The sequence below is a fragment of the Tasmannia lanceolata genome, unplaced genomic scaffold, assembly GCF_043159265.1.
Source record: "Tasmannia lanceolata isolate RefF3 unplaced genomic scaffold, GAP_Taslan_0.1 ptg000015l, whole genome shotgun sequence".
NCBI classification, from domain to species: domain Eukaryota; kingdom Viridiplantae; phylum Streptophyta; class Magnoliopsida; order Canellales; family Winteraceae; genus Tasmannia; species Tasmannia lanceolata.
Window position 1 is genome coordinate 15940662 of NW_027518692.1, and position 9602 is coordinate 15950263.

Consider the following 9602-nt stretch of genomic DNA (forward strand, 5'->3'; position numbering starts at 1 on the left):
AATTTTAGGCCCATTTTTATGATATAAAAGGAGCATAAATTTTGTTTTACATCCATAGAGAGTAAAATTCTATGGAATGTTTGCTGTTTTCCTTGAAAGGAATTGAAATTTTTAATTTCGGAAAAAAAAAACCAGAAAAAATGAGTATACCAAACGTCGGATAACTCTTTTTCCCTACATCCGAACTGCTTTGTTTGGTTGCTTGAACTGTTGGGAAGAAAAAAAATTCTTCTACAAGCTTATTATTTGTTCCTGGGATTATTTTGGTTCCTAGGAGTAATTTTTTTCCTTCCTGGAGTTTCGTGCGGGGTTATTTTGGTTCCTTGGATTATTTTGGGCCCACCAACCAAACGTGGGTTTCATGCGGAAATTCCACCCCTGTTGTCAATACTTTATCGTTATATTTTTGTTCTCCTTTTTTCTTTTCTTTTTCTTTCTACACGTTTTAAATGCATGTAGTTTCCTATTTGTAAGATTAACCTTATGCTACCATTCGAAAAGAAAAAAAAAGATTAATCTTATACTGGTGGGCCGATTTTAAATGACTTGTTTTGAGGACAAAATTTGGCACACCCTAGTTGACTGTTTGGATTGCAAGAAAAACATTTCTAATAGAAAGTTTTTTCTCCTTCCTCAATTTTGAGGGAAATGATATGATTATGGTTAATTTAGAGGGAGATTTTCATAAATTGAAATTTCCCACTAAGTAAAAATTGAATAGAATTGGTTCAAGTTATCATTTTTGTTAGGCCTAAAACCGGTACAAGATATGACAGTGATGTAAGGGCCGAGCTGGAGGACCCGAGAAACCGAGGTGAGGGAACTTAGTAGCTGAGCCGTGCGTAAAGAGCAACCGAGGTCAGAATAACCAACCCGGAGTGTTACTCCGGACAGGTCCTTCGACACTCAAGTCAGTATGAGCAGGAGTGCAGAGCGAGTTTTAAGAGTGGTGGGTGAGAAGTTATTACCTTACCCTTTTTATGAGCTTTGGAAGCCCTTTTATAGAGGGAAAACTGGGGTAGTTGGGGAGTTATTACTCCAGGACAGGTGCCGGCCAGCTATAGGTTCGAGCTCACCTACTCTGCTGTAATTACCAAACTACCCCTGCTGACGCGGGGTCTGCCGTGGGGCCATCCTCGGGCCACGTGTCGACAGCTAATAGGCTGCTGTTTTTATACCCCATCAGTTGCCCCCCAGTTCTCCAAGTCATTATGGTGACTTGGGGAAGTGTGGTCAGTTATATTTCTGATTGGTGGGAGTCTGTCCGGCCTATGAAACCTGTACTCTACCTGTACTCGGGTACTTTGGAAAACCAGTTCGCTAAAACTCGGGTACTCGCTGTGGTGAGTTATATTTTTACACCCCATAAGTTGCCCCCCAGTTCTCCAAGTCTTCTTGTTTACATTTTAACAAAACCGTTGCAATTTTTCTGCTCTCGTTTCATTAACCAATATTAGTGAGGCCATGTTTGGCAACTATGAAAAATTTATTCCATGGAATATTAGTGAGGCCAGTTGTAAGTCATTGGCATGGAGGAAGAAACTTTGGGTATATGGATTTTATAATGCTGGATTTTACAAGCTAAAATCTGAATTTTACAAGCTATAACCATGATTTTATAAGCAAAATACTAGATTTTAGCTTCTAAAATCCAAGATTTAGCTTGTACAATCCATGTATCAGAACGGCCCTGGGTGTGAGTGAGGGACATGAAAAGCCCCAAAAAAAATAGAAAAAATACTAAATATGGTGCCCGAGCGTCAAGTACCGTGTGAATGGTAGCTCCCTTGATATTTGATCCAATAGCAGCCCACTTTTTAAAAGGCTGCTGTTGGATCAAATATCAAGGATGGTAAGAAGAGACAGAAGAAGGACCAAAAATTTGGGTTTTCTTTTTTCTTAGGTGTTTTTTCAAGTCCAGGATTTTTTATTTGTTTGAAAGTTAAATCGATGTTTGAAGCGTCTTGAAACGGAAGAATGGCAGATTATAATAAGGTTTTCATCTCCAACATCAAGGTTTTATACCCGGAAAGTGGTATTTTTTGTTTCACTTTGCATGGCTTTTTCCCTTCACACTGAAGGGTTTTCTCCGTAAATCTAATGTTGTGGTTTGGATTGTGGTTGCATCTTATTATTGTTCTCGCTTTCCGAATTCGCATTACTTTATTTGTGGTGTGATTTATTTTTCCCGGCATATACGTAGACTAGGGGTGCAACTCGGGTCGATTTTGGGGAATTTGGGTTGAGCTTTTACCTTAAAATTGGGTGGGGTTCAGGTTGATTCCAATTCATTCTTTCGCAAAATCTCAATCCGACCCGACCCGACCCAAGATACACCCCTAACGTAGACATGTTTGTGGATTGCTTTGATCTTTGATTCACACACAGACGGAGATGGCCTGGCTAACTTCCCAACAATTGGATACGACAACTGCATGTTTGCATGCATTTATCATTCCTTTACTTTTGCATTTTTCAGTGCTGTTATACATGTGGTTGGGGGATTGGATCGCATTGGAGTTCTTTGCACCATGTCCCAGGTCCCTCTACTATAAACCGTTGTTTCTTCGAGCGTGGCTTCTTTCCAAGACCTTTTAATTTCTCGAATAGCTAGGGATCTTGGCTCCATTGATCACATCATCCTATGGGACGCCCTTACAGGTGGGTTTTAGCAACCGCACCTTCATTTTAGCATTTCACATTAAGAAAGCTTATAGTTTGATTTTAACACTGATCAGGTAGCTCTTTTTTTTCTTGTATTAGGACCGTTGAGTTCATTGGCTTCAATGATACATTCCTTGACGTATGATATTCTCTTGACCTAATAGTTCAAGAAGCTTGGATCATTCAATTCAGGTGGAGCCCGCAGTAAACAAAAAGGAGATTTTCACTTATCTTGGTTAATTAATTATGAATCCTAATAGCAATTATATAGAGTACTTGATCTGTTTGGTTGCGAGTAAAATTTTTGTCCTAGGAATAATCTAGTAAAATTTTGGTCCCATCCCATGATTGGTTGCCTTTTAGCACTAGAATTTTTTTAATCCCACTCTTATAATGATTGCTTACGTGGTGACATGGACTCCTTCTCCCCTCTTTTTCTTTCCTAGGGAATGATGCCCTCTATCTTTCTCTTTCTTCCCTCTCTCTCCCCCCTTCCCATATTTGGTAATAACACCTCTAAATTTTGGCGGAAATTTTAGGAATTGTAGGAAAAAAAAACTTATATAATTGACTTCACTGTTTGGATTAAAAATTCCCTAAGATAAAAAAAAAAGTCCCAAGAATAAAAAAAAACCCGGCAACCGATTAGATAAGATTTTGGGATATAATTCTAATCAAACTCAGTTGCCTAAATGAAACAACTACCTAATCTATCACCAAAAGAATCCAACGGTGAGATATCAGCCTAATCTAACGTTTAGAAACTGAGGTGATAATAAAGCATAACTTCTTTCATATGTCAATTATGGAACTGCCTACATTTGTATGACCTATTGTCAAAGTACTTACGTCGTTCTCCAAGCACATTCCTCCTTGACTTACAAAACCCCCTGCATTAAAGGGATTCGACCTTAAATGTGCCCTATACGGCAACTACTTTTTTCTGTTTGCAATAAAGGAATTTGATTTTCCAACACACGGTTGGGTCAGATACGGTGGGTATGGTTATTTCTTTGTTTCTGATGACTACATACAGAAAAAACAACTTTGATTAGAGCGCCTCTAATGCTTTGATTCATGAAAAATGCTAAGAAAACTCATCCTTTGGTTCATTCCCCATGGTCACTTTCAGGGCTGTTAGGCCTGGATTTTTACATAAATTCAACTATGTCTATAACTTTATGATGACTACATTGACAAAAAAATCAATTTTTATTAGAGCGACTCTAATGTTTTGATTCATGAAAAATGCTAAGAAAACTCATTCTTTGGTTCATTCCCCATGGTCACTTTTTGGACTATTACGTCTGCATTTTTATATAGATTCAACTATCTCCATCTCTTCTTCTTTAGATCACCCGCATATATTGAATAAGCAAGAATACAAAGCTAAATGTACCGTTGTATTGTGCGCCATAAATCCATGATCTTCATTTCTCAACCTGTCTCTTTATTCTTTCCTTGTTGACTTGTATCATCTCAAAGAACTTTGACCATGGTGAAAAAACAAGAACTTCGACAAACCCCAGCTTACCCATAAAAAAAAGAACTTTGAGAATGGTGAAAAAGGACTTTCTTGTTGGGCTTCCTTTCTTAATTAGAAGAGGATTATTTCTTATATGAAGGATAATCCTAGAGATCGATCAGTCCATTTGTTCATAAATTAGCTCTTAACCCATCAGGTGAGAGTAAGACCAAAATCTTCAAACTAATGGGTTAGATGGATCACTTAAGTCTTAGCGTTAGGTCCTTTGACCACTTGTATATTATGGGTCATATCTGTAATGTGGATGACAAAGATGAAAAAGGACTTATGCCAATAGAACGGGTGACCTGCTTAATTCTTGGGTTGACCAAATAATTCCTTTTGGGAGTTTTTCCTTCTATAGGGAAGTGATACATTAGCCCCCTTTCCATTTCCCTGCCGATGCTAAGTTTGGTTGCCGGAGTTTTTTTTATTCGTGGGACTTTTGTGAAATTTCTGCAGGAAACCCACGTTTGGTTGGTGGGCCCAAAATAATGCCAGGAACTAAAATAACCCCACATGAAACCCCAGGAAGGAAAAAAAAATACTCCCAAGAACAAAAAATTAGCTTGCAGAAGATTTTTTTTTCTTCCCAACAAGTTCAAGCAACCAAACAAAGCATTTTTTTCCCACCATAGTCCGGTCGACCAAACATGAGATTTTTATTTTACCGGGATACTTCCAGGGCTTCTTTTTTTCCCACCAATCTCCCAGGAAGTTTTTTGTTCCACAAAAATCCCAAGGACCAAAAAAATTCCGGCAAGTGTATTTGAGACTACATTTTTTACACAAAAAGGTGATGGCCAGGGGAAGAAAAGTGGGTGAATATATCATTTCCCTTTTTCATATGGACTTTTTAATTAATTTCAGAATATTCTTTATTTTTATAATAAAAAGTAAATATAAAATAATTTATTCAGCCCTTAGACTGAGTCGCAGCTCTATGATTCAAATAGATAGTCACAAAAAAAATGGATGTGGAATTTATTGGAATATTGGAAACATAATATAGTTTTTTTTTTTTTTAATATTTTAAATGGTGACATTTTATTAGAATGTGAGGCACATAATATAAATTTGATTTTGTTGGCAACATAATATATTGTCATATATGTCACCATGTCCCCGCTGGAGTGTGGGGGTCTCATTAGAGATGTTAGAGGGGTGGCGTCCCCAACCTTCTCTTGCCCCATAGGCAGGGGCGGAGCCAGGAATTAACAGTTGGGGGGGCCGGATTAATTTACACTGTTCTGCATTGGTCATTGGGGGGGCCATGCCACTAGACTAGTTAGGCATGCATGTATAGCCATGCACCCATAAAAGGAATTTTGCAAGTCATGGGGGGGCCATGGCCCCCCTCAGGCTATATGTGCCTCCGCCCCTGCCCATAGGTGGACTCAAATGAGCCAGAGATCAGAGCGGTCATGGTTGAGGATCATTGACAGTAATTCTTTAGATTACCTGAATGTTGAAGGGGATTCTCTTAATGTTGGCTGAAAGGAAGTATCCCTCCTCCTTGGAAATTTGTGCACTGGATTGATGAGATCCAAGATCGGATAACAGGAGGGTCCATCTCTTATCAGCATCTTGAAAGATATGCAAATTCTGCGGAAGATAGGCGAGCCGGGGTGTCCAGACTCCAGAGAAAGACTTGAGAGTTTTTATTTTCTTCCTCCTTAAGGGCTCTCATTTTGTTCATTCTTACTTCTTTTTTCTTGTTACTTCTTGTATCGACCTCCTTGGTCGTTGGAGTATTGCCCTCTTATTGATTAATTAATACATCCTTCACCCTTTTAGAAAAAAAAAAGATCTTGTGGGTTATACCCATTGTATAGTCATAAACTGAATTTTTACGCTCTAAATTAGTAATTTTATTGGGTTTTTTTTTTGGTATGGTAAGCTGGGATTGAACCTCTGACCTCTAAGTTGAAGAACAAAGTCTTAAACCACCGAGCTAGAGGCTCAATCCCACTTTTATTAGTAGTTGATGGGTAACTAATTTAATAAATGCATATAATAACTTAACAATATTTTAAAATAATAAAAGGGAAATGATATCAGCACAAACATGTCTTAATAATTGCACAAACCCACCTCATCTTTTCTTTTTTATTTGGCTTTGTGAGAGCTTTTTGGGAACTGTAATAACTTTTGACAGCTCTTTAAATAGTAAAAGACAAGATGAGCTAGTGAAAATATCAAACCATGGTTCTGCTGATATCATTTCTCATAATAAAAATATCAATGGAAGAAAATTTCACTTGAGATTGATATGGAAATGATTAATTTGGAGTCATAAATTCAATTCTAGCATGTAAAATCTGACTTTAGTCCATTTAGACGGTTTAGGTTCCCATTACAAACACCCTATAAATAGATAGAAGGGGAGAGGCTATCTATCGAGCAAAAGAAAATAATTTCTCATCGACCTAAAAAAAAATTTCCATTTCCTTCAACATGAAGCAAGCAATGGGTGTAGACGCAAGAGAAAAGCTGAATGCCCTCGCTCTTGTTTGGAACCCCACTGTATCATTCGTAGACTCATTTGTTCTCAAATGGGCACTCGATCTTCAGATTATAGACATAATCCATAGCCATGGCAAACCCATAACCCTTACCCAACTGGGTTCCTCTCTACCCGTGCCATGTGGAAACTACGAAAACCTTCGAAGGTTGCTTCGTTACTTAATCCACATGAAACTCCTCACTCTCCAAGAAGAGGGTTTATATGGCCTCACCTCAGCCTCAAAATTTATTCTCGTGGACGATCCCACAAACATAGTTCCATATGTTCGAGTTGTACAACACGGGCTAGCAGAGAAATGGCAAATACTCGGCTCTCTCTTAGAAGCTAAGGAATCTACAGTGTCTTCGACCTTTGAGGCAGTGAACGGTGAGGATATGTGGAGCTATGCCTCGAAGCATGCGGACCATAATAAGTTGTTCAATGAGGCTATGGCCTCTGATGCTAGATTGGTAACTCCAGCCCTGATTGGAGGTTGTAGGGAAATTTTTGAAGGGATAAGGTCTTTGGTGGATGTGGGAGGAGGCACAGGGACTGCGTCAAGGACGGTTGCTAAGGCATTTCCGCATATAAAGTGCAGTGTGCTCGATCTTCCTCACGTTGTCGAGACAATACCTGATTACCCTGATGTGGAGCGTGTGGCAGGAGACATGTTTTCTTTCATACCACACAATGATGCTGTTATGATGATGGTAATTAAGAAGATCCTTTGTATCTTTATTTTCTTTATTTTTAGGGTTGTGAGTGGGGCCTACTTGCCTATAGAAGGGACTAGGTGGGACTCAGCCTGGTATATATGGGACAGGTTTAAAGGGCTTAGCCCAACAGGTTACATCAGCTCTTTGGCGTATTAGTTAGTTACCTAACATTTTAAAATAAATTTCACACTGATTTATCATGAAAAAAAAATCATGGTAGCCAAATGTGCCCTTTAGGCTCTGTTCACTTGTTTTCCTGGGAAAGGAAAAGAAAAGGTTTTCGGGGAATCTGACGTGGCATTAGGAAAAGAAATCCAGGGAAACTGTGTAGGAAAAGGTTTCCCGCACCTGTTCACGTGCGCAGGAACTGTGCAGGAAAAGGTTTCCCGAGAAATTGCTTGCCCACCTTTTTTCACTAGTTTTCCCAAGAAAGCAAATCCGACCAAAATAGTGGGATTTGGTTTCCCACACTTGTGAGAAAAGAGACATTTCCACATCATTTTTGGCAATTTCCATGTCATTATTTGACATTTCCACCTAGGCTTGTTACTTTCTCAGGAAAGCAAGTGAACACCAGAATTCTGTTTTGTCAAGGTCTTGTCAAGGAAAAAAGAGGCTGTTTTCCAGGGATTTGCTTTCCCGGGAACGCAAGTGAACAGAGCCAGGAAAGCACTTCAAATGGGGCCTGTTCTGAATAAAAGACAATAGTAAATGACCAAAATACCATTATGTAAGGGTTAATTTTCAAATGAGCATCACATAAACTAAGCCTGTTACCTGTCACCCCACACGACAAAAACCTTCTCTTCATCTGGCCAATACCCCGTCGGTGGAAAATTTGGGGCAATCGGAAAAACAAATAACGTTGGTTGCTTTTCCCGGGCTTTACTTTGAAAATTGATCCCTGAAATAGGGGTATTTTCGTCATTTCATCATAGATGTTTGCAAGTCTTAGACATTGGTACACCTTCAAAAGGTTACTGATTTGTTAATGTTATCTATCAATTATTGATTGCAGAAAATATTACATGATTGGGATGATGAGGACTGTGTAAATATTCTGAAGAAATGCAAGGAAGCAATGCCAGAAGAGGGAGGGAAGGTGATTATAGTTGACATTGTGATGGACATTGACGAAGGCCACGAAATCACCCGTACCCGATTTGCCTTCGATGTGTTAATGATGTTATCGACAGGGGGACAGGAGAGAACTGAGGAGGAATGGAGAAGGCTTGTCTTCAATGCTGGATTCAGTCGCTGTGAGATAACACCTGTCGATGCTTTGCAGTCTGTGATTGTCGCATTTCCTTAGTCTGATAAGACCGATATTCATCGTCTAGCTTATGTTCACCTGTTATGTGTCATTTATTTTCCAAGCCTGTTTGTTCTTTGTTTATGCTTAGTTTGAAGAAATAAGAATGATATTGGTGTACTTGAGGTTCTTGGTTAAATCAAGATCTATTAATTTAACCATGCATTTAACTGGAATGCAAAGAATGGTTAGGAACTTATCTTGATCGGTCATGGTCGAGATTGATTTGTGCTGGATTTTTTACTACTTGTCTAGTCGACTTGATCGGTCAACGGTAAGGTTGCTCCATTGTGGCCTAGTAATCACAGGTTTGATTCAAGGAAACAGCCTCTCTACAAAGCAGGGGTATGGTTGCGTACATCTAGCCCTCCCCAGACCCCGCAATGGCGGGAGCCTTGTGCACTGGGCCTCCCTTTTTCTAAATAGATTTAAGGTGTTTTGAGGAGATTGGTCGAAGTTAAGGTAGTCTATAGATTTTTTTAAGGCTTAATGGCAGTGGGATAGTAAAAAAATAAGTAGGCTTCCTTTCTTTTGACTTAAAATGGGGCTAAAATAAAAAATTTACTCCTAGTTTTGCACTAAAAAGTGAGCATACATTTGTTTTACGCCCAGGAAATAGGGGTGCAAACTCGGATCGGGTTGGGACGGGTTGAGGCCAACCCGACCCGAGGAACCCATTTTTCCAACCTGAACCCAACCCGACCCGATTTCCAACCCTACGAGGTTCAACCTGACCCAACCCGAGTTTTGAAGCTTAAAAAAATCATAAAAAATGTCGGGTTTCACTCGGGTCGGGTTGCCAAACCCTCAACCTGAACCTGACCCGAACTCGACCCGGTTGGAAAAGTGAACTCAACCCGAACCCAAACTTGACCTGAA

General features: G+C 39.4%; 1 pseudogene; it reads left to right on the forward strand.

The window, feature by feature from the left end:
* The first annotated feature begins 6656 nt into the window (after positions 1-6656).
* On the forward strand, positions 6657-8723 carry LOC143891780 ((RS)-norcoclaurine 6-O-methyltransferase pseudogene; annotated as a pseudogene).
* The last annotated feature ends 879 nt before the right edge of the window (positions 8724-9602 follow it).